General features: G+C 48.0%; 1 protein-coding gene across 1 annotated transcript in view; it reads left to right on the plus strand.

Moving 5' to 3' along the window:
* Window positions 1-2636: 2636 nt before the first annotated feature.
* The window catches only part of LOC148442496 (scavenger receptor class A member 5-like), a gene marked incomplete at its 3' end in the record, with an annotated part of 223590 nt that continues 199350 nt past the window's right edge, over window positions 2637-26876 (plus strand). Inside the window, exon 1 of the mRNA XM_088463890.1 lies at window positions 2637-2979. The remainder of the gene's footprint in view (window positions 2980-26876) is intronic.

The following is a 26876-nucleotide window of genomic DNA, read 5'->3' on the forward strand; positions in this document are numbered from 1 at the left end:
TGTAACAGTGTGCACTGTGTGTAACAGTGTGCACTGTGTGTAATAGTGTGTAACAGTGTGCACTGTGTGTAATAGTGTGTAACAGTGTGCACTGTGTGTAATAGTGTGTAACAGTGTGCACTGTGTGTAATAGTGTGTAACAGTGTGCACTGTGTGTAATAGTGTGTGCACTGTGTGTAATAGTGTGTAACAGTGTGCACTGTGTGTAATAGTGTGTAACAGTGTGCACTGTGTGTAATAGTGTGTAACAGTGTGCACTGTGTGTAATAGTGTGTAACAGTGTGCACTGTGTGTAATAGTGTGTAACAGTGTGCACTGTGTGTAACAGTGTGCACTGTGTGTAATAGTGTGTAACAGTGTGCACTGTGTGTAATAGTGTGTAACAGTGTGCACTGTGTGTAATAGTGTGTAACAGTGTGCACTGTGTGTAATAGTGTGTAACAGTGTGCACTGTGTGTAATAGTGTGTAACAGTGTGCACTGTGTTTGCTTCACTTTTGGTTTTACAGCATTTGGCAAAGTGATTCATTCTACCACATTTCATGCAGGTTTTACCATAAGCTGGGCACATTTTAGGATTGTGATTATTGCCACCTCTATTACACATTTCTGTTAGTTTGTGACTTATACTGCTTCATTTTAGAGAATGGTGTTCTGTTTGGCTCTGTTCTCTTCACAACATGTACAGCACCATCAGTTACCTTGTGTAGGGTTTTAGCTTGAAGCTTTGTCAGTTCTGCAGATCTACATAGTCACTGCCTTATCTAGTGTTAAATCTGGCTCTCTTAGCAATGTCTCTCTGAGTCCATTATCAGGTATTCCATATACAATACGATCTCTAATCAGTGAATCCTTTAAATCACCAAACTCACAGGTTTTGCTGAGTAATTGCAGCTCTGTATAATACTGATCAAATCCATCTCCATTCTTCTGATCACAAGTGAAAAACTTAGATCTTTCATATGTCACATTTTTTCTTAGTACAAAATAGTCTTCAAACTTTTGCATTATAGAGTTTAAAACCATATTCTGCCCTTCAGCAAACTGTCCAGCACAGCCTCTCCTATCACATGGAGGAAAATAGATGCCTTGGTTTTATCTTCCTCATTATCTGCTCCACATGCAGTAAGGTAAATATTAAACCTTTGTTTAAATCTTTTCCAGTTTTCAGACAAGTTACCAGACATTTGCATGCCTGTTGGAGGAGACAGCTTATCCATTGCTACTCACAGTTTGATGTGACAAGAGCACAAGGCAGAGTATCACACACTGGGTATCACAGCTTTGCAGACTTTTGCAGGATCATCTCACACTCTAAGCACTAGCAGAGTCCATTACACTTCTTCTGATACCATGTTTTGTTTGCATGCTTGTATATGCATTCATATGGACACTGATGCATGGGTTTCAATTGCTAAGCTCTTTATTCAGCCATTTGCAAACTATACACATACTGAACACCAGACTACACCCACTGCCTAGCATTCCCCATGGTCCTAGGGACCGTCACTGAAGATTCAGGCTTTCACATATAAGTTAGGGAGTGTCTACAGTACTAACATTAGGCATATCTAATGCAATAACATCACAGACATCTGCATGTTGTCCGTGCGAGTGCTTTGCAATTGCAAACATTAGCGTACTCTCGCAGCAGACTTGCCTATGTGATTGCAATTGTGATTGCATTAGCGATACTTGCTGAATCAGGCTCTGTGTCCTGAAGACCTGGGGATTGTAGCTTGTGTATGGGAAGAGAGAGGTCACCAGTGTAAAACCACTGGGAACCGCTGGTATAGGGTATTTGACTAATGTATCCGTAATTAAGGGCCCCATTTATTAACGATACATAACCCCTTAGCACTCGCTAAAGGGGTTGTGTCATCATTTCAATAGTTAACAAACATCAGTAATCTAAGATTAGCGCTGTTTGTCACTGTGGGGTCTATTTACTAAGCAGTGTTAGGAGTCAGAGTGAAAAGTGATAAGGTGCCAGCCAATCAGCTCCCAACTGTCATTTTTCAAACACAGCCTGTGAGATGGCAGTTGGGAGCTGATTGGCTGGCACCTTATCACTTTTCACTCTGTCTCTAGTCCTAACACTGCTTAGTAAATAGACCCCTGTATCGCTTATACCATCTATAAATGGTGAGAGCGATACGGTCCCCATTGCCAGCAATGGGGACCCAGCACAATCATTCCGATTTCAGTGAAGCCTTCCAGGCACTGCTGGGTCCCCGCCGGATGAAACTGTCATACATATGTGGTGACTGACCATCGCGCATGCACAGGACACAGAAGGCCGGCGCTGGCAGAGAGGAGGATGCCAACGATAAGGGGGATATCGCTGGACTTTCCCGGCAAGGAAAGTAATATTGAATACCAGTAGCATATTCTTAACTAACACTGTGATACTAAGCGATATATGCCACTGGTATTAACATTTGTTGATTTAGGGGCCCTTAGGAAACAAATTGAGCATTTAGGGAAAATTCACAGAATTCATTTATTTGCAGTTTTGCAGAAAGGCCACAAGATGGCAGTGTCTCCACAATATGCTACATATCTGCAAGAAACACACATCAGTAACTGAGCATATGAAATTTGGAGCTGCACATTTTAAGGGCTCATCAATACAACTTAGATTTTTTTTTTCTTTACCAAAAAAAAAGAAAAGGGGGAGGTTGCATTGTGTGGTTTGTCAAATAAGAAATAAACCCATTTTTTTTTTCCCCCCAAAACAAGGTGACTGCTAAACTCAAATTTCAGCACTGAGAAACTTTGAGAAGTTGGGACGGGGAGGAGAACAAATATTTTGTAGTAATCACAGAAACAGCACCGGTACTTGGAGTGGTATTTTGGGAAGAGCAATGCTCCATACAGGAGATTAAAAGCAACATACAGTATATGGAATAATAATACATTTGATATTTTATGAACTTTAACAGCGTTACAGCACAAGAGATTCTGGGAGCAGTTACAGGTGAGTAGATTTTAAACATACATTTAAAAAGGTTATTTCCATGTCCATTACAAACCCTGACACATTTCTGTTGTATGTACTGAGATGATATTTTTGGATTTATAAGGTGCGTTACTGTAACAGGATTAGGAAGGCCGCCTTGTCGTTGTTCAAATAACGGGATTTGCATTGACATATCTGCTGATTGCATCACATACTTTATGCGTGAGAGAGGTCATGGAATGTAGATTGATAAATGTAAAGTATATTCTCCTTGCCATTAAATATGATGCTTTTTTTTTTTTTACTTTCGATGTAAACTTTATCCATGATATAAGTGCAGTTATCACATCACACACACCTGTCATAGTCACATGCTGAGCTGCAAGGGGGACGTACAAAGCCTATTTCTGTGATACAACCTCTCCTCACTTGTGGCAGGTGCTTCCTTATGATTAAGGTGTATTAAGGGGACACATTGCCTTTGCCTGTCAGCAGCTCCTAAAGGCTCATGTTTTCATGATTTCTGTCTGTGGGAGCAGGTGAGATAATGACTGACCAAGCAGGATAGATGAACTCACCTGTGCATGATTAAAGAAATCCAGAAAACATGACCTGTTGGGGGTACTTGAGGACTGGAGTTGAGAATTACTGATTTAAGTGGAAAATAAAATGCACATCACTTGTGTGTTATCTGTGTCATCATACAGTGCCCCCCGACTCCATACTGTATGCTAATATTAGCACTGTACAGTACAGTTTGGCACCTAGAAGAGCATTTAAATCATATGTAAAAGTTTGGGTTGTACCCCCAGTCTGACAGAGCATGATACAGCTTGTACAGTGTCGGATAGTCACTCTCTGAACATGTTTCCATTATCTTTCTCCACCATATGAGAAACATGTAAGTGCTTTTGTTTTTTTTCTTTAAACAGGAGAGATTAGTTATATATTATTATATTACATGTGTCCTTAGGGAAATGTATCCCGTAGATAGGACACCTACGTATATTACATTCGGAACAGTTGGAGTATGTTTATATCCTACCAATTGGTGCATGACACTTACTAATTAATGTAGATAAAGAAACCTAACAATAACCTACAGTACTCGCTGACATACAGAAACTTTTCATAGAGATTCATTATGTATTTATTGTCTGCTCTGTATGTAACGCACACATATTACGCAGCGCTTTACAGAGAATAACTGGTCATTAGTATAAGTCCCTGACCCATTATAGAGCTTACACTCTATATTCCGGGCCACATGTACGGACACATATATACTTAGGGTAATTTTTTTCTGAAACCAATTACCCTACCAGCGCATTAGTGGGCAGGAAAATGGAACGCCCAGAGGAAACTCACGCAAACACAGGGAGGACATACAAACCCCACACAGATATGGTCTTTGTGGGAATCAAAGACCTTAGTGCTGTGAGGCAGCAATGCTGACAACCACGCAAACCTTGCCGCCCAATGTTTGTGTCTAATAATAAGCCAGCAGATATTCTTTCCTGTGTGTATGAAGCGCCTTATTCCATTACACGGAGTGACAGTAACCACATGCGTCGTCCCTTTCCTGTGTGTATGAGGCGCCTTATTCCATTACACGAAGTGACAGTAACCACATGCGGCGTCCCTTTCCTGCGTGTATGAGGCGCCTTATTCCATTCCACGGAGTGACAGTAACCACGTGCGTCGTCCCTTTCCTGCGTGTATGAGGCGCCTTATTCCATTCCACGGAGTGACAGTAACCACATGCGTCGTCCCTTTCCTGCGTGTATGAGGCGCCTTATTCCATTACACGGAGTGACAGTAACCACATGCGTCGTCCCTTTCCTGCGTGTATGAGGCGCCTTATTCCATTACACGGAGTGACAGTAACCACATGCGTCGTCCCTTTCCTGCGTGTATGAGGCGCCTTATTCCATTACACGGAGTGACAGTAACCACATGCGGCGTCCCTTTCCTGCGTGTATGAGGCGCCTTATTCCATTACACGGAGTGACAGTAACCACATGCGTCGTCCCTTTCCTGCGTGTATGAGGCGCCTTATTCCATTACACGGAGTGACAGTAACCACATGCGTCGTCCCATTCCTGCGTGTATGAGGCGCCTTATTCCATTCCACGGAGTGACAGTAACCACGTGCGTCGTCCCTTTCCTGCGTGTATGAGGCGCCTTATTCCATTACACGGAGTGACAGTAACCACGTGCGTCGTCCCTTTCCTGCGTGTATGAGGCGCCTTATTCCATTACACGAAGTGACAGTAACCACATGCGTCGTCCCTTTCCTGCGTGTATGAGGCGCCTTATTCCATTACACGGAGTGACAGTAACCACATGCGTCGTCCCTTTCCTGCGTGTATGAGGCGCCTTATTCCATTACACGAAGTGACAGTAACTACATGCGTCGTCCCTTTCCTGCGTGTATGAGGCGCCTTATTCCATTACACGAAGTGACAGTAACCACATGCGTCGTCCCTTTCCTGCGTGTATGAGGCGCCTTATTCCATTACACGGAGTGACAGTAACCACATGCGTCGTCCCTTTCCTGCGTGTATGAGGCGCCTTATTCCATTACACGGAGTGACAGTAACCACATGCGTCGTCCCTTTCCTGCGTGTATGAGGCGCCTTATTCCATTACACGGAGTGACAGTAACCACATGCGTCGTCCCTTTCCTGCGTGTATGAGGCGCCTTATTCCATTACACGGAGTGACAGTAACCACATGCGTCGTCCCTTTCCTGCGTGTATGAGGCGCCTTATTCCGTTACACGGAGTGACAGTAACCACATGCGTCGTCCCTTTCCTGCGTGTATGAGGCGTCTTATTCCGTTACACGGAGTGACAGTAACCACATGCGTCGTCCCTTTCCTGTGTGTATGAGGCCTTATTCCATTACACGGAGTGACAGTAACCACATGCGTCGTCCCTTTCCTGCGTGTATGAGGCGCCTTATTCCATTACACGGAGTGACAGTAACCACATGCGTCGTCCCTTTCCTGCGTGTATGAGGCGCCTTATTCCATTACACGGAGTGACAGTAACCACATGCGTCGTCCCTTTCCTGCGTGTATGAGGCGGCTTATTCCATTACACGGAGTGCACCTGGAAATTCACTTCTGCACCAAAGTGCAACATGAAGGTTCAGAATGGGTCTTATGAAAGTTCAGGGCGAGACCCAAAGACCACCTGGGCTGATGCCCCCATCCACGATTGAGTACGACCATGCGCCTCACACACAGCAAGAAGCGGCCTTAAAAAATGCACCATCCTCACCATTATTTCTTAGATTTATAGTCCCAGTCTGCACTGTCTGCTACATTAGACGTGTGGTGACCTTTCTGTATTGTGCTAATAACGCCGTCTCTCCGCCCAACGCCCTGTCTCAGCCTGCGCTACCTTCTGCTCCTCTGCAGGGGCCATCGCCTTGCTCTGCAAACCCCTTGCGCAGTGCACCACCACAGATTTGGCACCGCGCCTCGGCCATTGCGCACTCTGTGAATGACTGCAGGTAGGAAGATCAGAAGATACCACAGATACCTGAGTGTCCTGGAGGCCAAGTGATGACAGTGGCTGAGAAGCTGCTGGTCACCAGTGACACACAGAGCCCAGATAGTGCTGCCTGTGTATAATACTGATGGGGTCTAGGTACTAAGCAGTGTTAGGAGACAGAGTGAAAAGTGATAAGGTGCCAGCCAATCAGCTCCTAACTGTCATTTTTCAAACACAGCCTGTGAGATGACAGTTGGGAGCTGATTGGCTGGTACCGTATCACTTTTCACTCTGTCTCCTAACACTGCTTAGTAAATAGGCCCCTGAGAGTGAGAAGCAGGATGTAGTGGATGCAACGGGAACAAGAGGAGAGATAAGGAGACATCTCTGTGTAGAATATTACACATGAAAGAGAAGGAAAGGGGGAGATAATGTGAGAGCTGGTGGAGGAGGGTAGGGGGGGTCTTTACTTTATAGACTTGGACAGGATTAAATGTTATGATGATTAGAGTAGGATGTAAATGTCCCAGCGGAGTGATCTCTGATAGAGAGATTGGGCTGGGTCTGCGCAGGAGATTATTTTTTAGCTGCATGAATTAAGCTCATGAGATCAATCTCCTAAGAAAACACTGTCCCATTAAATTCACTGTTATTATCACGTGAGATCATTTGCCCAAATTAACAACAAAAGTGTTTTCTTTGGCAGCACAGTGACGCAGCAATTAGCCTGCCGCCTCACAGCACTGAGGTCCTGGGTTTGATTTCCACCAGGGACCTATCCCCCCCTGCCTCCCGTGTTTGTGTGGTTTTCCCACTGGTACTCCGGATACCTCCCATACGCCAAACAAATACTGTACTGGTAGGCTAATTGGCTTCTAATGAAAATTAAACTTACAGTAGTACATCATAAGCAAATGCAGGGAGGGGTTTCCAGTTGCCAAGAAACCCTCCTTTTCCCAGGGTCTCAAATCATGAGCACAATAGTAATAGTATATAATATGATTTTACCAATGGCAGCAGCTTCTCCTACCAAGTCTGATGTGTGTGTATATAGATCTGAGCACTCAATCAGCACACAGGAGCAGAGAGCAGCTGCCAGCAAGTAGAGACAGGCATCCTAACATGAGGTGGGAGAATGTGTGCTATGAAATTTCAGTTCTGCCTCCTACTGGTTACAGTATATTATGTATATTATATTTAACATGGGCTGTTTAACCGTTTCCTGACCACTTATATCATTTATAAAGATAAACATATTTGACACATTGTCGTAGGATCTCTTCCGAAAGCCTATACTGTACTGTTAATTATTTATATTGTATTACATATGCTATCCATAGGTGCTGGAACGAGTTTGGGTGTGGTGGGGCACTACACACACACACACATTTGACAGAGGAGCCAGTAAATGCATCGTGGCACATTGAGTGCACTGCATAAGTGCAGCCTCAGCAGCCTCATGGGAGGGACTCATCAGAGCGAGGCAGTGCCTGCTGGGCCTGTGTAACATTTGCTGAATGCTGAGCAGCCTCATGGGAGGGACTCATCAGAGTGAGGCAGTGCCTGCTGGGCCTGTGTAACATTTGCTGAGTGCTGAGCAGCCTCATGGGAGGGACTCATCAGAGCGAGGCAGTGCCTGCTGGGCCTGTGGAACATTTGCTGAATGCTGAGCAGCCTCATGGGAGTGACTCATCAGAGCGAGGCAGTGCCTGCTGGGCATTTGTAACATTTGCTGAATGCTGAGCAGCCTCATGGGAGGGACTCATCAGAGCGAGGCAGTGCCTGCTGGGCCTGTGTAACATTTGCTGAATGCTGAGCAGCCTCATGGGAGGGACTCATCAGAGTGAGGCAGTGCCTGCTGGGCCTGTGTAACATTTGCTGAGTGCTGAGCAGCCTCATGGGAGGGACTCATCAGAGCGAGGCAGTGCCTGCTGGGCCTGTGGAACATTTGCTGAATGCTGAGCAGCCTCATGGGAGTGACTCATCAGAGCGAGGCAGTGCCTGCTGGGCCTGTGTAACATTTGCTGAATGCTGAGCATCCTCATGGGAGGGACTCATCAGAGTGAGGCAGTGCCTGCTGGGCCTGTGTAACATTTGCTGAATGCTGAGCAGCCTCATGGGAGGGATCCATCAGAGTGAGGCAGTGCCTGCTGGGCATTTGTAACATTTGCTGAATGCTGAGCAGCCTCATGGGAGGGACTCATCAGAGTGAGGCAGTGTCTGCTGGGCCTGTGTAACATTTGCTGAATGCTGAGCAGCCTCATGGGAGGGACTCATCAGAGTGAGGCAGTGTCTGCTGGGCCTGTGTAACATTTGCTGAATGCTGAGCAGCCTCATGGGAGGGATCCATCAGAGTAAGGCAGTGCCTGCTGGGCTTGTGTAACATTTGCTGAATGCTGAGCAGCCTGTTGGGAGGGACTCATCAGAGCGAGGCAGTGCCTGCTGGGCCTGTGTAACATTTGCTGAATGCTGAGCAGCCTCATGGGAGGGATTTATCAGAGCGAGGCAGTGCCTGCTGGGCCTGTGGAACATTTGCTGAATGCTGAGCAGCCTCATGAGAGGGACTCATCAGAGCGAGGCAGGGCCTCTGTAACATTTGCTGAATGCTGAGCAGCCTCCTGGGAGGGATCCATCAGAGCGAGGTAGTGCCTGCTGGGCCTGTGTAACATTTGCTGAATGCTGAGCAGCCTCATGGGAGGGACTCATCAGAGCGAGGCAGTGCCTGCTGGGCCTGTGTAACATTTGCTGAATGCTGAGCAGCCTCATGGGAGGGACTCATCAGAGCGAGGCAGTGCCTGCTGGGCCTGTGTAACATTTGCTGAATGCTGAGCAGCCTCATGGGAGGGACTCATCAGAGCGAGGCAGTGCCTGCTGGGCCTGTGTAACATTTGCTGAAAGCTGAGCAGCCTCATGGGAGGGACTCATCAGAGTAAGGCAGTGCCTGCTGGGCCTGTGGAACATTTGCTGAGTGCTGAGCAGCCTCATGGGAGGGACTCATCAGAGCGAGGCAGTGCCTGCTGGGCATTTGTAACATTTGCTGAATGCTGAGCAGCCTCATGGGAGGGACTCATCAGAGTGAGGCAGTGTCTGCTGGGCCTGTGTAACATTTGCTGAATGCTGAGCAGCCTCATGGGAGGGATCCATCAGAGTGAGGCAGTGCCTGCTGGGCCTGTGTAACATTTGCTGAATGCTGAGCAGCCTCATGGGAGGGATCCATCAGAGCGAGGCAGTGTCTGCTGGGCCTGTGTAACATTTGCTGAATGCTGAGCAGCCTGTTGGGAGGGACTCATCAGAGCGAGGCAGGGCCTCTGTAACATTTGCTGAATGCTGAGCAGCCTCTTGGGAGGGATCCATCAGAGTGAGGCAGTGCCTGCTGGGCCTGTGTAACATTTGCTGAATGCTGAGCATCCTCATGGGAGGGACTCATCAGAGCGAGGCAGTGTCTGCTGGGCCTGTGTAACATTTGCTGAATGCTGAGCAGCCTCATGGGAGGGACTCATCAGAGTGAGGTAGTGCCTGCTGGGCCTGTGTAACATTTGCTGAATGCTGAGCAGCCTCATGGGAGGGACTCATCAGAGCGAGGCAGTGCCTGCTGGGCCTGTGTAACATTTGCTGAATGCTGAGCAGCCTCCTGGGAGGGATCCATCAGAGTGAGGCAGGGCCTGCTGGGCCTGTGTAACATTTGCTGAATGCTGAGCAGCCTCATGGGAGGGATCCATCAGAGTGAGGCAGTGCCTGCTGGGCCTGTGTAATGTTTGCAGTTACTATGTTGGATACACATATACACCTGTATGTGACATGTCTGACTTATTAGAGGATAAAGTTTAGGGAAAATTAGTTTGCAAATTTGTTTATTTTTTACTATAATTGCCAATTTATAATACATACTATTGGCACTTCTTATAGTATTAGGACTAAACATTTCCTACTTACAGTAAATGTTCAGCTATTTATATCCTACTTAGATCTGTATTTTTTTGTAAGAATGTTTTTGTTGTAGGTTTGTGGTCACTATAAGGTGAAGCCTGAGCCGGTTTTTCTCCTCTGCGTGTAACCAGCCCAGCATAGTGTGTGTAGTGGTGTCTGATAGTAATTCCCATATGTGACATTCTGCAATGTGTACTGCACCTTTGTGTTAATCTTACTGCATAATACTTGTTGCATGGATTGCTGGATTGGAGGGATTGGGGATCCCAATTTCTGTATTTGGGTGGAGTCTGACATTGTAGTCATTATATGTGGGTGTTTCTCTCTGTACATAGGGCGGCCAGATGGAGCAAAGTTTGCGGCATTTGATTTGTATATTTTTTCCTTGAATTTATTTCTTGTTTTATACCTACAGAATATTTGCAGTGAAGTGTGTGTAGTACAGGGGATAGCAGGGCGCATACACTGAGCGCGATCCTATTAGATGCAAGTAGGGTCCTGTGAGCTGTTCTCAGGGCGAACTCGCATTGCATGATGGTCTCTGTAGTCCTGGAGCGAGTCTCAGTGCACCATAGCGATAAGCTCATAAGCCTGCGCCAAACTACATCTCCTGGCAGCACCCGGGTAACCGTCCTCCTCCCCTCCCGACGCTGGTTGGATAAATTGTCTGTACAGACCAGGGACGCGCTTTTGGCTGCATGTGCTCCCGAGGCTGCTCGGTAGCATTGCGTCAGTGTTGTGTCTATGAGGGAGGAGACTGGGGGGGTCTATTCATCATCACTTCATTTCTGCAAAAGTAGGTAACGCAGAAGATATCACAGATATCTCCATGTTACAATTGTCCTCCGATAATTTCCACACTTCCAATACTTTAGTATGGGGACGAGGAAATTATGAAATTAATTGTTTTCTAAACTTGACAGTGATACTGTACGCCACTCTGAGATGGCGTACAGCATCTGATACAGCAGAGGGATCTGAAAAAGATCCCTCCCTGCTGTGTGTTAGCTGCCTCATGCTGCCTCCTGGCTCCCCAAGCTCTCCTCCAGTGAGCTGGGGCGGGAGAGGGCACAGCGGCGGCAGGAGACTGGTGCTGCTTGGCTGCAGTGTCTCAGCGGGAGTCACAGACTCCCGCTGCAGGTCTGCGGGTTTCGGAGGACACCATCAGCGGGGTCAGCTGGGAGGTGCGCCGGAGCGGACAGGGGAGGGGGCTGGATTTCTCCGGTCAGTCCAGGGCTCAACTGCTGGCTGGGTCCTTGGGCTGGAAGAAGAGAGGAGCCGGGGAGAAGCAGCAGAGAACTTCGGCTGCCTGTCAGTGACTGCTCACCAGCGCAACTCCTGCAGGCAGCCGGACAGCGGAGCCGGCGGGCATCAGAGACAGGACCCACCAGGTGGCAGCCGAACAGTGGAGCCAGCGGCACCTCAGAGACAGGACCCGGCAGCGTGGAGCATGGAGCAGCCGGCACCGGGATGGCATGGGGGGGGGGGGTGGACAGCACAGGTATGATCTGGCAGCAGGGGGTGGACGGGAGCCAGCATAGAGCACCGGGCAGCAAGAAGGGGGGGGGGGTGGATGTAGCAAATATGACCCGACAGCGGTGGGTGGACAGAACCAGGCAGCTTTGGGAGGGGGGTGGCCGGGACACCTCAGAGAGGACCGTGCTGAGCGGGGACACAGTGCAGTCAAAGGGGAAAAGTATCACGTTTTCCGAAAAAAGGCCTTCACAGAAATAGCATATTTTCGGAAGTGATACTTTTGTCATTCATGATGAATAGGACTTAGGGCCGGATTCAATTAAAGGCGAAAAGCTGTGGCCGGCGATACGCGGGATGTTTTCGCCTCATTCACCTGTTTTGACGCGATGTTTTTGAAAACGTGGATAGGCGAATGTAGTGCAAAGCAAAACTAGCGGAAAGTGCTGTTTTTTGGGGGGAAATCAGTCTGTACCCCATAAAAAGCCCAACTGAGCCTGGGGATCATTACAGAAGAGTATTAATAGCCCTAATAGAAGTATTTAGTGTAGTTATTTTGAGTAAAAAGGTTGTTATAGGCATATTAGCGAAAGTGTGGACAAATGATAGAAAGCAGTGTTTTTCTCTGATAAATAACTACCGTAGTTAATTTGGGGTACATGTAAATGGGTATTTGTATATTTTGGTGTGCCTAAAGTGTAGATTTTAAAAAAACTTGAACATACACCTGCTGCAGCCTTCTGCAATCTTAAAAACACCTCCCCCAACCTTACAGCCCCCCTACTGTTTTACCCATTTTTCATCACTTCTTTTTATTTTTCACCCCAAAAATGACATGATGTTTTTAGGGTCTTTTAAGTTTTTATTTTATTTAATTTTTTGCCTTATTGGTCATTTGGGGAAGGGGGGTGTCCAATGTCCAAAGGGTTCAGGATCAAGTCCTAACATTTGTACCCCAAAATATGGATTTTGCACTTCATTTTTCCTGCCTTTTGGTGGAGACATTTTTTCGTCTGTTTTTGTCTATGGAGTTTTTGCCTAGATGACAACGGAATGGGATTGAATACGGAGACACTTTTGAAACAGGCGAAAACCCGCGCTTTTCGCCTCTAATTGAATCCGGCCCTCAGTTTAACAAAGAACTCGCGGCGAGCTCAAAACTAAAATATCACACGAAATTTTTTATCATGATAATTAGACCCCTGGGAGAGAGCAGTGATATCCGCATACAGATGCCAATCAGCAAAGACCCCTCAGGCTTACTGATCTATGTCACCAGGTAGGTGGAGTGGTGGGTTACTCCACCTGTCCTTGAGGTGGTGACATTCAACGATGTAGGGGCACCAAAATGAAATGATATCTTGGCCCACCCCAACCTGAAAACACTGTGGTGCCCCTGACGCTATCCCATGTATAAGGTGACCCATGTGTACACATACGCTCACGGCCGGTACTAGATTCTTCTGCTGCAGAGGACTCGGATTGTGGAAATGGTGCTCACATCCGGGGGAAAAAAACGTTCAGCCTAGGCAGGCTGGCCCTACTGCCCTGTATATATCTTATGTATTACACACACTGCACTTTGTATGTGGAAAATATAGCTCGTTGTGTGCTAATTATATGCATGGGCTGCCCACAGGCGCTTTGAAAACAGGCATTTAGAAACCCCCCCTCTAGGAACCCTGCGTTTTCCTCTGTACATGGGGTCTCAACTCCAGCCCTCAATTCATATATGCCTACTCTCCAGGAAGTCGCGAGAGGCTCACGATTTTTCGGGTAACCCCCCGCACCCTTGGTAGAGTAGGCATTTCTCCCGCATTCTGCCCACTTCCTAAATCGCGACATTTAGCCCCGCCCCCTATTTGTATTTGCACCAATTGAGATAATTTACAGTGAAGGGGCGGGGCTTCGTTATGCGATTCATCACGCCCCGCCAACTTCGCAACCCACCTGCTGCCTCAATTACCAACAACAGGCCATGTTTTGTGGATTTCTTGCACAGGTGAGTTCATCTATGTTGCTGGGTCAGTAATTGTGCTACCTGCTTCCGCAGACAGAAATCCTCAATACATGTCCTGTTGGGAGTTCCCGAGAACCACTGCCCTAGTGTGTCTGTGTGTGTACATTGTGGCAGGTAATATAGATCGTAAGCTCCTCTGGGACAGGGACTGATGTGAATGACTAAATATTCTAACTATTCTCTGTAAAGTGCTGTGTAATTTATAAGTAACTTAATATATAATAAAGCAAATAAATACGTCCGGAAATTGCCTATTATCCGCTATTGGAAACAGTGCTTAAGCTGGGTACACACTACGCGATCCTTTGCTCGATATATCATTCTGATGCGGATCGGAACTATATATATCGTGCGAACCGCACAGTGTGTACGCTCGACAGCATGGAGCTAGACATCGCATTACGCCGTCATCCACTGCATGTATTGTGCCATCGCTGGGTACACACATAGGCTCGTTATCAATTAGTCGCGAAAAGTTAGAATCCGCGAAAAAGTATCACCAATTACGACTTTTCGCCAGGCGGAAACTTTTCTCCGTATTCAATTGCAAACACTTTTCGCGTACGCGAAAACGCAATGCTATGTAAAAGGTGAAAAAGATTCGCCTCTGAATAGGTGGAGAAAAAAAAGTGCAAAATCGCTATTTTGGGGTGCAAATGTGGGAAAACCACTCAGCACCCATGGGACAGCCCCCCAAAGGATAACTGCTTAACAAAAAACTAAAAAAAAGTGAGGAACACCCCAAAAAAAAAACTTTGAAAATGGGGGTGAAAAAGTGCAAAGTGGGGGTACAAACTAATAAAAGTAGTGAAATAGACTTTTGGGGGTCTGCAAGTATGGGGGAGGTGTTTTTTTGATTGCTGGTGCTTGTTTAAGGTGCATTTTTATCATTTTTTAAACTTTATTTTAGCGACTTTAAACCATGCTAGCCCCCATTTTCATGTACCCCAAATTTGACAGGAATACTTATTATCTCCAAAAAAAACTGCTTAATGCTATTCTTCACCACTTGTGCAAAGACGAAAAATTAGAAGAAATTGACACAACTTAAGCACCCAAAATAGCTTTATCAGGGCTATTCGGGGGCATGTATATTGATCCCCAATGTTAGTGCATCTTTTAGGGGGTGTCAGGCTGATTACCCCAATTCTGACAGCACTTTATGTCTGTTTTGCATTCGCCGGGTTGCGTTTTCGCTTTCTTTGGAATTGAATACGGCGATAAGTTTCTGCAAGTTAAAATGTAGGTGAAACTAATTGAATACGGCCCATAGTGTAGTCCAGGGGTTGCCAAATCGCGGCTCTTGAGACGCTTGAGGCTTTTCTGAGCTTCTAATGTGGCTCGTGGCTCGGCAGACCCCCATTGTTACTGAGAACGCTGGTCTCTAAAGCCATCAGAGGTTAAAGAAGCCTATGATTGCTTCAGAGGCCAGCGTTCCCAGTAATGCAGTGTGAGGGTGACGTTACCCGCGATGTGAGGAGCCCGCGCGTCTACTGGATCCAGTTAGATCCAGCAGGTGGCGGAACTCGGGAGCTCTGACATCATGGAGCGGTGCCAGCTCGAAGGGAAGTTTCTTCACAGGGGGGGAGCTAGTGCTGGGGGTACGACTACAGGGAGCATTGCAGGAGGGGAACAGCTACAGGGGGCATTGCTTATTGGGCACAGCTAAAGGGGACAGTGCAGAAGGGGCGCAGCTACTGGGGGCATTGTTTAATTGGCACAACTACAGCAGGGCACTGCATATGGGGCACAACTACAGGGGGCACAGCATAATGGGCACAACTACAGGGGGGCACAGCATAATGGGCACTGGCATTCTCAATGTATGTTATGTGAACGTGGCTATGTCAATGGTTTCTATATTGCTCTGGCTTTTTGTTTCACTTCAACAGTGAAAAATGTATATTGGGAAGATGATGTAAAATGTTTATTTTCAATGTCCTGGGCTCGCCCCCAGGGTGACTAAAAACGGGGGTGTGACACAAGGTCATGCTCCTGCAAATGTCATACCAAAGGCGTGCGCACAAAAATGGGGCGTGGCCATGTGACAAGCCATGCCCCTTTTTTTGGCCGCGCGCATGCTATCGGCTCTTTCGATTAACTACATATCTTTTTTGGCTCTTAGCCTCCGCCTGGTTGGCCACCCCTGGTGTAGTCTGTACCCAGCATTAGTGACGCTGCTGTACAAATATCAGGCCTACCTGTGTGTTTCTGTGACACCAGCAACATACTAATGGTCGTACACTCTCCGTATTATTTTCTCCATCTGAGTGTCGGGCACTGATGAGATGATCCATCACTTCTATGGTCCTGATAATGTTTCTAACTCATTGCAAGTCAGTGACTTGGAGAAATAAAGGCGCTGCCCGGTTAGCAGTGACCTGTGCTGGTGCAGGATTCCACTTAGCAAAAGCTGAAATGATTAAGCTGTAAATACTGGCAGATGTCCAGCACCGAGACGCCTCAGTCTCTCATTTCCCAGCCCGTTCTTACTCCCTCAGATTAGTCGCTGGCTGCCAGAATACACAGGCTGAAAGGACAGTAACCAGGCAATATCTCTATACAACCATAACCTGCCGATGGCGTTTAGGTGTATGGTGTGCATTCATCATCTCATTGCTGCTTTGCCAGTTGTAATGACGATGACAATGACGCACTGCCCGTAACAGCGCAAGAGATCAGCTAGCGTCTACACACCTAGGAGCCTATTTATGGAGAAATTATGGTAGCGATGAGCTACTTATTGCAGAAATAAAAAATAATAATCTTATTTATTAACTGACCCCAGCTTTTTGACCAGGATGGACCCAGCCAAAGGGGGGAGGGGGGGGGTTGGTGCAGGGTGTTATTTGTACAGCAGCTAAATGTTTTCTCACTGAGGACTCTATTTATTAACATTATTTTTACTAAAATAAAGTGAAAAAGAGTGTTTTCACACCCTTTTCACATTATTTTAGTATCACCTATAGTTATTACAGGGCAATTGGAGTAGAATTCGTAAAATTCTACTCCAACCCCTAAGTATCACTTATTTTTAGTAAAGCAGATCGCATTTCCCATAACTATAATGGGAAATGTGATCCTACCATAGTTACTAAAAATAAATGTGACACAAATACCGGGGAAAGCCCTGTGATAATAACGCCACCTGGAGGTGGCGTTATCCAGGGTCTCCCCGGTTACCGGCCTCCTGCCCTGCTCTAACGGGGAGAGCAGAGCCGGGAGTCGGTCCCAGTAATCAGCTGTGTGGTCTAAACAGACCGCAAGCTGATTACTGTAAAAAAAAGAAAAAAAAATTGTCAAAAAATGTTTTTACTTACCTGACTCCAGGGACCGGTGATGACTCCCCTCCGGTCAGCTGGTCTCCCATAGTGCACTGCTGCCCGGTCATCAGGTGATCGGGTCCCAGTGCAGTATGGGAGATCACCTGACCGAGGAATGGAGAACATCACCGGAGGCCTGGAGCATGCAGGTAAGTGTAAGTAAGGGAGAGGGGGGTCGCGGGGTGGGGAGGGGGGACGCGGGGGGTCCGCGATCATGGGGAGCGGGGCTTAGCGCTGGGGGACGGGGCTTCGCGCCGGAGGGGGGGTAGCAGCGGTGACTAGTCGGCGCATGCGCGGGCACTTAATCACGGTATTTTTTGCAAAAATACCGTGATAAGGCTCCAAAGGGGATTCGCAGGGACAGAGCTTTATCGCAAGGGATTTGTCCCTGCAAGGGATTTGTGTAAATCCCCGTGATATTGCCTGAATTCGCAATGCGAATTCACTCGGTAATATCACACTACAATCTGCATTACAAATGCGGATTGTAGTAAATAGAGCCCTAAGGGCTCGATTTACTACAATCCGCATATTGAATCGTTTGTTCGTTAAATAGCGAATGCCTGCTATTTTGAGTGACAGGAGGAGGCGTATGTGGGTGGTAACAGGGGAAGGTGTTTGAAAACGGGGAGTGGAGATCAGAACGCAGGCGTGCTTAAAGGTCAAAACGGGCGTTTTAAGGGTGTGCATATTTAAAACAGCAGCGTCATTGACCACGTCACTTGGTTATTTTATAGTCAGAACTGCTCGCAAGATAGCGGTAGGAAAAACCAACCACAAGAATAGCGAGCAGTTCATACGCTGTTCGATGTACTCGATTAATCTAATAAATAGCGGACATGACGTAGGATGCGAGCGGCCAGGGGGCATTTTTTTCAAAATTACGACCGCAAGTTTTGTTCGCTCGTTCAGACCTAGAGGCGTGAACAGACCGCAAAGAGCGAACGGTTAATTTGAATAGCCACCCCCTTTTTCTGAACGAGCGAGCGCAAATAGCGTCCGGCTCTGAATCAGACCCTCTGGTCGGATCACATTTCCCATTACAGTTATGGGAAATGCGATCTGCTTACTAAAAATAAGTGATACTTAGGGGTTGGAGTAGAATTTTACGAATTCTACTCCAATTGCCCTGTAATAACTATAGGTGATACTAAAATAATGTGTAAACACACAAAACAGCCTTTATCACTTTATTTTAGTAAAAGTAATGTTAATAAATAGAGCCCTATAGCTCTGGTCTTTCCCTGTCATACCCAGGTGTCTCAATTTCTTTATTATACATGAATAAAAGAAAATATGATATCGATCCTGCCGGCTGTTATGTAGACCTGTCAACCTCCCAAAAATGTAAACTGCAGTTAGTTTAACGTGGGAAGAGGAATGTGTACATGGGCGGCTGGCGCACCTCATCAGTAAGGATTAGGGCTGTATTTCCCAAGGTGCTGAAGATGAAGCCAGGCCGTACTGTGTATATATTCATGGGAATGGGGGAGGGGGGCTTGATCTGCAGCCGGAGACCTAGTGCCGCTGACACCTGTCAGATTCTCCTGAGTCCTCCGTCAGCCGCAACACGTTCTTAGCCTCAACCTCGCTGTTACTGAGCATCCAGCAACGTATCGTGTATCCGCCTCCCCAGAGGTTCACAATACCGGCAAATGAGTCCTGGCCAGAAATTATTCCCACAGAGTCCAAGCTTCTTAGTGCGTATCCGTCTCTCCAAAAGTATATATAATACCGGCAAACAAGTCCAGGACACAAATTAATCCCACGGGATCCAAGGCACTGACGCGTTTCGCACCTCAATTGGGGGCTTTAGCACAGTGGGGCGTTTGGATCTCCTGCAGCGAAGAAACTTTAACATTTGTGCGTCCTGTACCATTCCTAATCTAAAGAGGCACTGTATGTAATTGAAAACAGTTAAAGTCTTATGACTGCGATCCGTTTGATACTTGGAGGATTTCTGTTACAACTACGACTGACACGAGTCTGATGTGGACATATTAATTATCCTTCTTTTTTTTATATATATATATATATATATATATATATATATATATATATATATATATATTGGACTTTTTAAAGAACAAAGGCCCTGATTCAGAGCTCGCTCTGAATCAGGTGGAGCGTCCTCCTGGACGCTCGTATAGCTGTGGGTCACCACCCACAGCCTATACGAGCGTGCAGGATGATGGTCGCGATGGTCTTGACCATCGCGACCATCGCCAGTGCGACCAGAAGCCTGCGGTTGAGTTTCTCAACCGCAAGGCCAGGAGTGATTTTGGCTCTATCAGAGCCAAAATCACTCCCACTGACATCACTAGTGATGTCAGTGGGGCCGGCTTCTGACGGTAGGCGTTCCCTTGGGAACGCCTCCGTCTGGCAGGCACGCCCCTGGCACGCCCACCAAAGGGGGCGTGCTGTCAATCAACATCGACAGCACGGCCCCTTTGATCAGACACAACGAGCGAAGGAAAGTCCTTCGCTCGTCGCGTCTCGCACATGCGCACCATCGACCCACTTGCAAGCGGACAGCCGCTCGCGAGTGGGTCTGAATGAGGCCCAAAGATCCACCACCTTTAACAACGTTTATGAGTGGAGCCTTATTAACTATTAATTGTTCAAAACATCTGTTTTTCTTTTATTATATGTTTTTTTTATTTAAAGCATTGAATATGGAGAATGATGTGATGTTTTGAAACAACGAATTTATAATATTAAATATGTTTATAGATAAATGTTTGATTAATGTGTGATATCGTCAATACCTACCTTCTCCTTTATTATATATAATAGCGCAGAGGTTACTATTAAAAATGTGCTGATTGGTTAGTACTTAATCTCTCTCCAAAGCTTAGTACATGCCCACACGGCACTGGCCACACCCACACAACACTGGTCACACCCACACAGCACTGGCCACACCCACACAACACTGGCCACACCCACATAGAACTGGCCACACCCACACAGCGCTGGTCACAGCTGCTCTTATTTTCACAATAGGCTCTTGGTCTTTTTCATCCCCAGGCCCATGGGACCTTTAATCCAGTCCTGCCTGGGGCATGGCCACATTGTGACACGGACACGCCAATGGTATGATGCAGTAAATACTCATTCAGAAGAGCCTCAGTTGTATCCTAATGTAAGGATTTCCTATGTTGGGAGATATGACTTTGCCTAATCAGCCTTAAGACAACGATCATTTGCCATGGGCGATTATAGGGCCACATACAGCTTGGTTCACAAGTCTGCGTTCGCATGCACTGGGTCAATGCTTGCTTTCTGTGCATGCGTACACACAGAGGTGAACGATTTTTTGAATTGTAATGAACGATTTTTTGAACGATGAACGAATAATGGGCCTGATTCAGAGCCGGACGCTATTTGCGGACGGTCGTTCTGAAAAAGGGGCCGGCTATTTAAGTTAAGCGCTCGCTCTTTGCGGTCTGTGGACGCCTCTATGTCTGAGCGAGCGTCTGAAAAATGCGCTCTCTATTTTCTAAAGACGCCCCTTTTCCGTTCGCATCATACGTCATCTCCGCTATTTATTAGATTAATCGGGAACATCGAAAGGCATCCGAACTGCTCGCAGTGCTTGTGGTAGGATTTACTTGCCGCTATCACTGCGAGCAGTTCAGGCTAAAAGACAACCAAGTGACGTGGTCGATGACGCAGCTTTGTTAATTATGCACACCCTTAAAACGCCAGTTTTGACCGTTAGGCACGCCTGCGTTCGGATCTCCACTCCCCCGTTTTCAAGCCCACAAACGCCTCATTCTGTCACTCAAATTAGTAGCCCCTCGCTGTTTTACGAGCGTACGATTTCTGACCGCAATGACTGGTTGGCGCATGCGCATTACGACCCATAGGCATGCGCAGTTGTGCGAACATCGCTCGGAGCGAACAAGCGGCCGCTTACGAGCGGCTCTGAATCAGGCCCAATGTTCCTTCCCTTAATGAAAATCGTCATGTTGGACAGTCTGAAATGGACGATGAACGATAACTACAAACGGGATCGTTCATCGTTATAACTCATAAACTGAATGATTTTTTTTTTAACGATTTAACGATAACAACGTCGTTATCAACTAATCGTTCAAAAAAATCGTTACGTGTCTATGCACCTTTAAACTGACATCTTCTCTTTCCCACTGTATTTATTATATCACTGTTTAAAACTTTAAATAGATCACCGGGCTCAGTGGGTGACCAAAACAGGAAACAATATACATTAACAGTATATACTTCAGTAAACTGATCTATTTCCCTAGAGGACATTACATAAACATTTCTGTCAAGCACAAACACACGCGAGCAGCAAAACAACACTATCACAACACATTAGGATTTACCATACTATATTGCAATAATTATTGTCAACAAGCTGTAGACTTCAATTAGGAGACACTATTACTCTAACTCAAGTACGCTTAGAAGAGGTTACTAGTACTGGGTATAATCATCTCTGCTGTACTTTACCGTCATTCCACCACTAAAGTAGTCTACTCAAGTTTCATTTACATATATTATTATTATTATTAATTTATATGGCGCCACAAGTGTTCCGCAGCGCCTTACAAAGTACATGAACAAATAAGTAACCAGCGTCTTACAGTACAATACAAAGCAGGACATGGACATGTATAATAAACATTGCTATATTAGCGACCTTTACGCCCACATAAGCAGCCGAGTGTTAGTTGCCCTAGTGGGGAGTAAGAGATAAATTAAATTACAGTAGGGAGAAGCACAAGAGGGTAGAGGGCCTTGCTCGAAAGAGCTTACATTCTTTAAGGGAGGGGCAGACGAACCGGAGTGACACAGAATGGGGTGGGTGGGGTGGAAGGAAGATGTAGCAGCAAGTTAGGATGAGAGCTGGAAGGCTTTAATGAAGTACTGAGTCTTTATATATGTGTGTGTTACTCCTGGCGGAGATGGCAACAGATGTTCCAATTCAGCTAACGTTGGGAGAGTTCTGGAGGTTGGGGCTATGCAGAGTATTAGATACAGGATATAGGAAGCTGTCCCCTGATAATGGAGCATGAAATTAAAAGGATTCCTGAGTTGATCTGTCTGTTGAATAGCAGTGAACGTGGTGTGCGTTCAACAAGTGACTGCAGATACCTTGACTGGGTATCAGCCGCCAGAAAAGCGTGGTTCTCACCAAGCCATCACGATATCTGGAGCCGGTTATCTATGAGAGGCAAATATGATAGCCTGAAATCTGTCTCCTGGAACTGGGCAAGCCGTACTACACTATGCGGCCCTTCGTGACACAGGGGAGCACATTATCATGTTCATTGACAAGCCCTATTCTTCCTCTCTCAAATGAAGATGGGCGGTAGAACTGCGCTCTTGTTGACCAGGGGGTGGTGTGTTGTGGTTTCGGGGTGCTGCACCTTTGTGTGGGAGTACCTTTCCCGCACTGAACAAGTATGGGGGTAGGGGGGGTAAGGTGCGCTCTCCCTGCTAGTGGTGGTGATGGTGATGACTTGTGTGTGTTTGTGAGTGGTGTTAATTGGAATGTTTCTTCTGGTGGTGGTGGTGTTTTGGGAGTGAGAAGGAGGGTGTGATTGGGTATGGAGTGTAGTTTGGAGTAATGTGAAAAGGGGAATAAAATAGGATCAAAATGAGGCCAGCGTGACACAGAGTCTTATTCAGAGCCGGACGCTATTTGCGCTCGCTCGTTCAGAAAAAGGGGGTGGCTATTTAAATTAACCGTTTGCTCTTTGCGGTCTGTTCACGCCTCTATGTCTGAACGAGCGAACAAAACACGCGGTCGTAATTTTGAAAAATACGCCCCCTGGCCGCTCGCATCATACGTCATGTCCGCTATATATTTGATTAATTGAGTACATCGAACAGCGTATGAACTGCTCGCAGTGCTTGTGGTTGGTTTTTCCTACCGCAATCATGCGAGCAGTTCTGGCTAAAAGACACCCCACTGACGTGGTCGATGACGCTGCTTTGTTAATTACGCACACCCATAAAACGCCCGTTTTGACCTTTAAGCACGCCTGCGTTCTGATTTCCACTCCCCGTTTTCAAGCACCTTCCCCTGTTACCACCCACATACGCCTCATCCTGTCACTCAAATTAGCAGGCATTCGCTATTTAGCGAACACACGATTTTCGGCCGCACTGACTGGTTTGCGCATGCGTATTACAACCAATACGCATGCGCAGATGTGCGAACATCGCTCGGAACGAACAAGCGGCTGCTTACGAGCGGCTCTGAATGAAGCCCACAGTAATTTGGGGCAAAATCTTTTATTGAGTAGACACAATGCTGCTCTGTTGAGATCCCGGGCAGGTGGGTGGGGTTCAGTGATGAGTGGTGATGAGACTGGGGAGGTAGGTGGACCCTTTCAGGGGGCTCCTTCCCGTGCGGTTCAGTGACCTTGCACGTCACCCCTGCTGGACCTATGGTCGACAGTCTAGGAAGTCTCGGGGGGTGGGGGGATTTGCAAAGTGGGTTGGAACACCTGTGCGGCATCCCGCGTGTTGGTGTGATTCTTGGCAGTACTTACCTACCGGTAGGTTTTTTGTTATGGTGATGTAGGTCGTCGTTGCAACCATTGCAGATAGGTTGGAAGCTGCAGGTTTGTTGTTGAGCTGGATCAGCGTGTTGCTGGTGTGTTGCAGGTGCACGGCTGTTCTGATTGGTCTGCGTAGGTCAGCGACCGGAGTGTGCAGCTGAGGTTGGCTCTTGGTCGTGCCGCTGGTGGTGCGGAGCCAGAGGTGTGGATGGGTGAGCCGCTGGGAGGTTGGGTTGCAGCATGTGTGCTGGGACCACCCCTGGGGGGGTGGTCTGCCTGGGATACTGATTCGAAAAAAGCCAGGGAGGAGGGGGGGATGTGGAAGGTGTGACCGGGATGGAGCTGGTCACTGGCGATGTTGGCTGTGCGGACTTGCGGCTGGATGTGTGGGGTGCTCTTATCACTGACGGTCCCTCGTGGAAATGGGGATCGACGGTGGAGACAACCCTGGTCAGGAGTCAGTTGCTGAGCACGCCTGGGAGGGGGGGAGAAAGGCTGGTCCAGGGTGGAGCCGGTCACTGGAGGTGTGAGCGGTGTGGACCAGCAGGCGGGTGGGCTGAGAGCTTTCTGCACTGGTGTTCCCTGGTAGGGATGGGGATCTTTAGTGGAGGTCAGCCTGGATCGGTGTGAGGTTTGATGTGAGGGTCTCCAACGCGTTTCGGCACAGGTGCCTTCTTCAAGGAGGTGTGAGAGGATCGATGCTTCTGAGGTTCTTATGTAGGGCACTTCCGGGGGTGGGGGTGTGGTCAGGTGACTCATGCAGGTGTGTGTAGGGACTTACTGTAGTGATAAGTGTAATCATATTAGGCCAATTGTGTGTTTAAAACACACAGCTGCACCGCATTACCTTTCAAACACACCATTGGCCCAATATGATTACACTTACCACTCCAGCAAGTCCCTGCATACACCTGCACCGCATCACCAATCAGCTAGTCCCTGCACACACCTGCACCGCATCACCAATTGGCAAGTCCCTGCATACACCTGCACCGCATCACCAATCAGCTAGTCCCTGCACACACCTGCACCGCATCACCAATCAGCTAGTCCCTGCACACACCTGCACCGCATCACCAATTGGCAAGTCCCTGCACACACCTGCACCGCATTACCTTTCAAACACACCATTGGCCCCATGAGTCACCTGACCACACCCCCGGAAGTGCACTACATAAGAACCTCAGAAGCACTGATCCTCTCACACCTCCTTGAAGAAGGCACCTGTGCCGAAACGCGTTTGAGACCCTCACATCAAACCTGACACTGATCCAGGCTGACTTCCACTAAAGATCCCCATCCCCACCAAGGGACCACCAGTGCAGAAAGCTCTCAGCCCACCCGCCTGCTGGTCCGCACCACTCACACCTCCAGTGGCCGGCTCCACCCCGGACCAGCCTCTCTCTCCCCCCCCCCCTCCCAGGCATGCTCAGCAACTGACTCCTGGCCAGGGTTGTCTCCACCGTCGATCCCCATTTCCACAAGGGACCGTCAGTGATAAGAGCACCCCGCACATCCAGCCGCAAGTCCGCACAGCCAACATCGCCAGTGTCCAGCTCCATCCCGATCACACCTTCCACATAACCCCCTCCTCCCTGGCTTTTTTCGAATCAGTATCCCGGGCAGACCACCCCCCAGGGGTGGTCCCAGCACACACGCTGCAACCCAACCTCCCAGCGGCTCATCCATCCACACCTCTGGCTCCGCACCACCAGCGGCACGACCAAGAGCCAACCTCAGCTGCACACTCCGGTCACTGACCTCCGCAGACCAATCAGAACAGCCGTGCACCTGCAGCACACCAGCAACACGCTGATCCAGCTCATCAACAAACCTGCAGCTTCCAACCTATCTGCAACGGCCGCAACGATGACCTACATCACCATAACAAAAGACTTACCGGTAGGCAAGTACTGCCAAGACTCACACCAACACGCGGGACGCCGCACAGGTGTTCCAATCCACTTTGCAAATCCCCCCACCCCCCGAGACTTCCTAGACTGTCAACCATAGGTGTGGTAGCACTGGCCTCCGACACCGCCAGCCCGCTTGATCAGCAGCCGCGCACTCTGCTCTTCTCTCCCACACACACGCGGTGCTCCCTTTGCGCACTCACGCGGACTCCTCTCTCCTTCCTCTTCCGGCCCCACTGGCCGCACGCACTCTCTCCTCCCCGTGCCAGCAGTCCTCCAACCTCCCATCAACCCCTCCTACTAGGTTCTGTCTGCTGTCCAATCCGTGGAGCCGCACTTGATATATTAGATGAGGTCAGTCCAGGAATTAACTCCTTTGCATCCACAGAAACACTCCTAGTGCTCCTAATGTATTCCCATGATGCACCCAGGGTTCAATTGAGAATCACCAGTGGCACCGGGCGCCACACATAATTTCGCAATGTGCGGGTGTGTGCGATTGCAGACTTGCGATCCAAGCTGAATGATGCCCATAGTCCTCATTCATGTCAGCTACATGGTCTGCTTTGGACCCTTTGCTGATATACTGTGGGGAGGAGGAAGGGTTATTGGCAAGGTACTGTACAGGGCCTCAGGTGGACGCAGCGCCGATGTTTGCGCCGTTAGGCAAATAGTTGCTACTGCGCATGCATGAAAACTACTGAGAGCCCGTATTGTGCATGCGTTCCACTGAGTGTACGCGGAGTCCGCTGTTGGGTACGAAGGTGCTGGCATTAGGACTGGCGAGGCAACGCCATGGGCTGTCATGGGAGGTGGCCTGAAGTGAACGCAAATAAATAAGGCCATCTAATGGGCATGTTATGGGATTGTCGGGGGCGTGTCAGTAAACGCGGCTGTATTCCCAAACTTTGAGCCGCCTCCACAGGAGCCATATTGATCTGGAGTTGGGAAGAAGACACTGCGGCAGCCATAGGCTGGTGCAAGTATCGCTAGTGGATGCGATGGTGTGCCGATGGTGGCGTGTATGGGACCGCCGGCGGAGATGCACCATCCACTGGCAATGAAAGTGGGCCTCTCAGCGTTCGCACTATCCGGCGCAAGGTGGAGGCTGAAACTAGCATTTGCTTATTGCTGCCGGAAAAATCGCAACCATGGCGGCGTGAGTTCATTCGCGACAAGGGCCTTACCTGTGCGGAGTTTGTATGTACTCCCCA

Source organism: Taudactylus pleione, unplaced genomic scaffold (genome assembly GCF_031769625.1).
Source record: "Taudactylus pleione unplaced genomic scaffold, aTauple2 ptg001494l, whole genome shotgun sequence".
Lineage (NCBI taxonomy): Eukaryota > Metazoa > Chordata > Amphibia > Anura > Myobatrachidae > Taudactylus > Taudactylus pleione.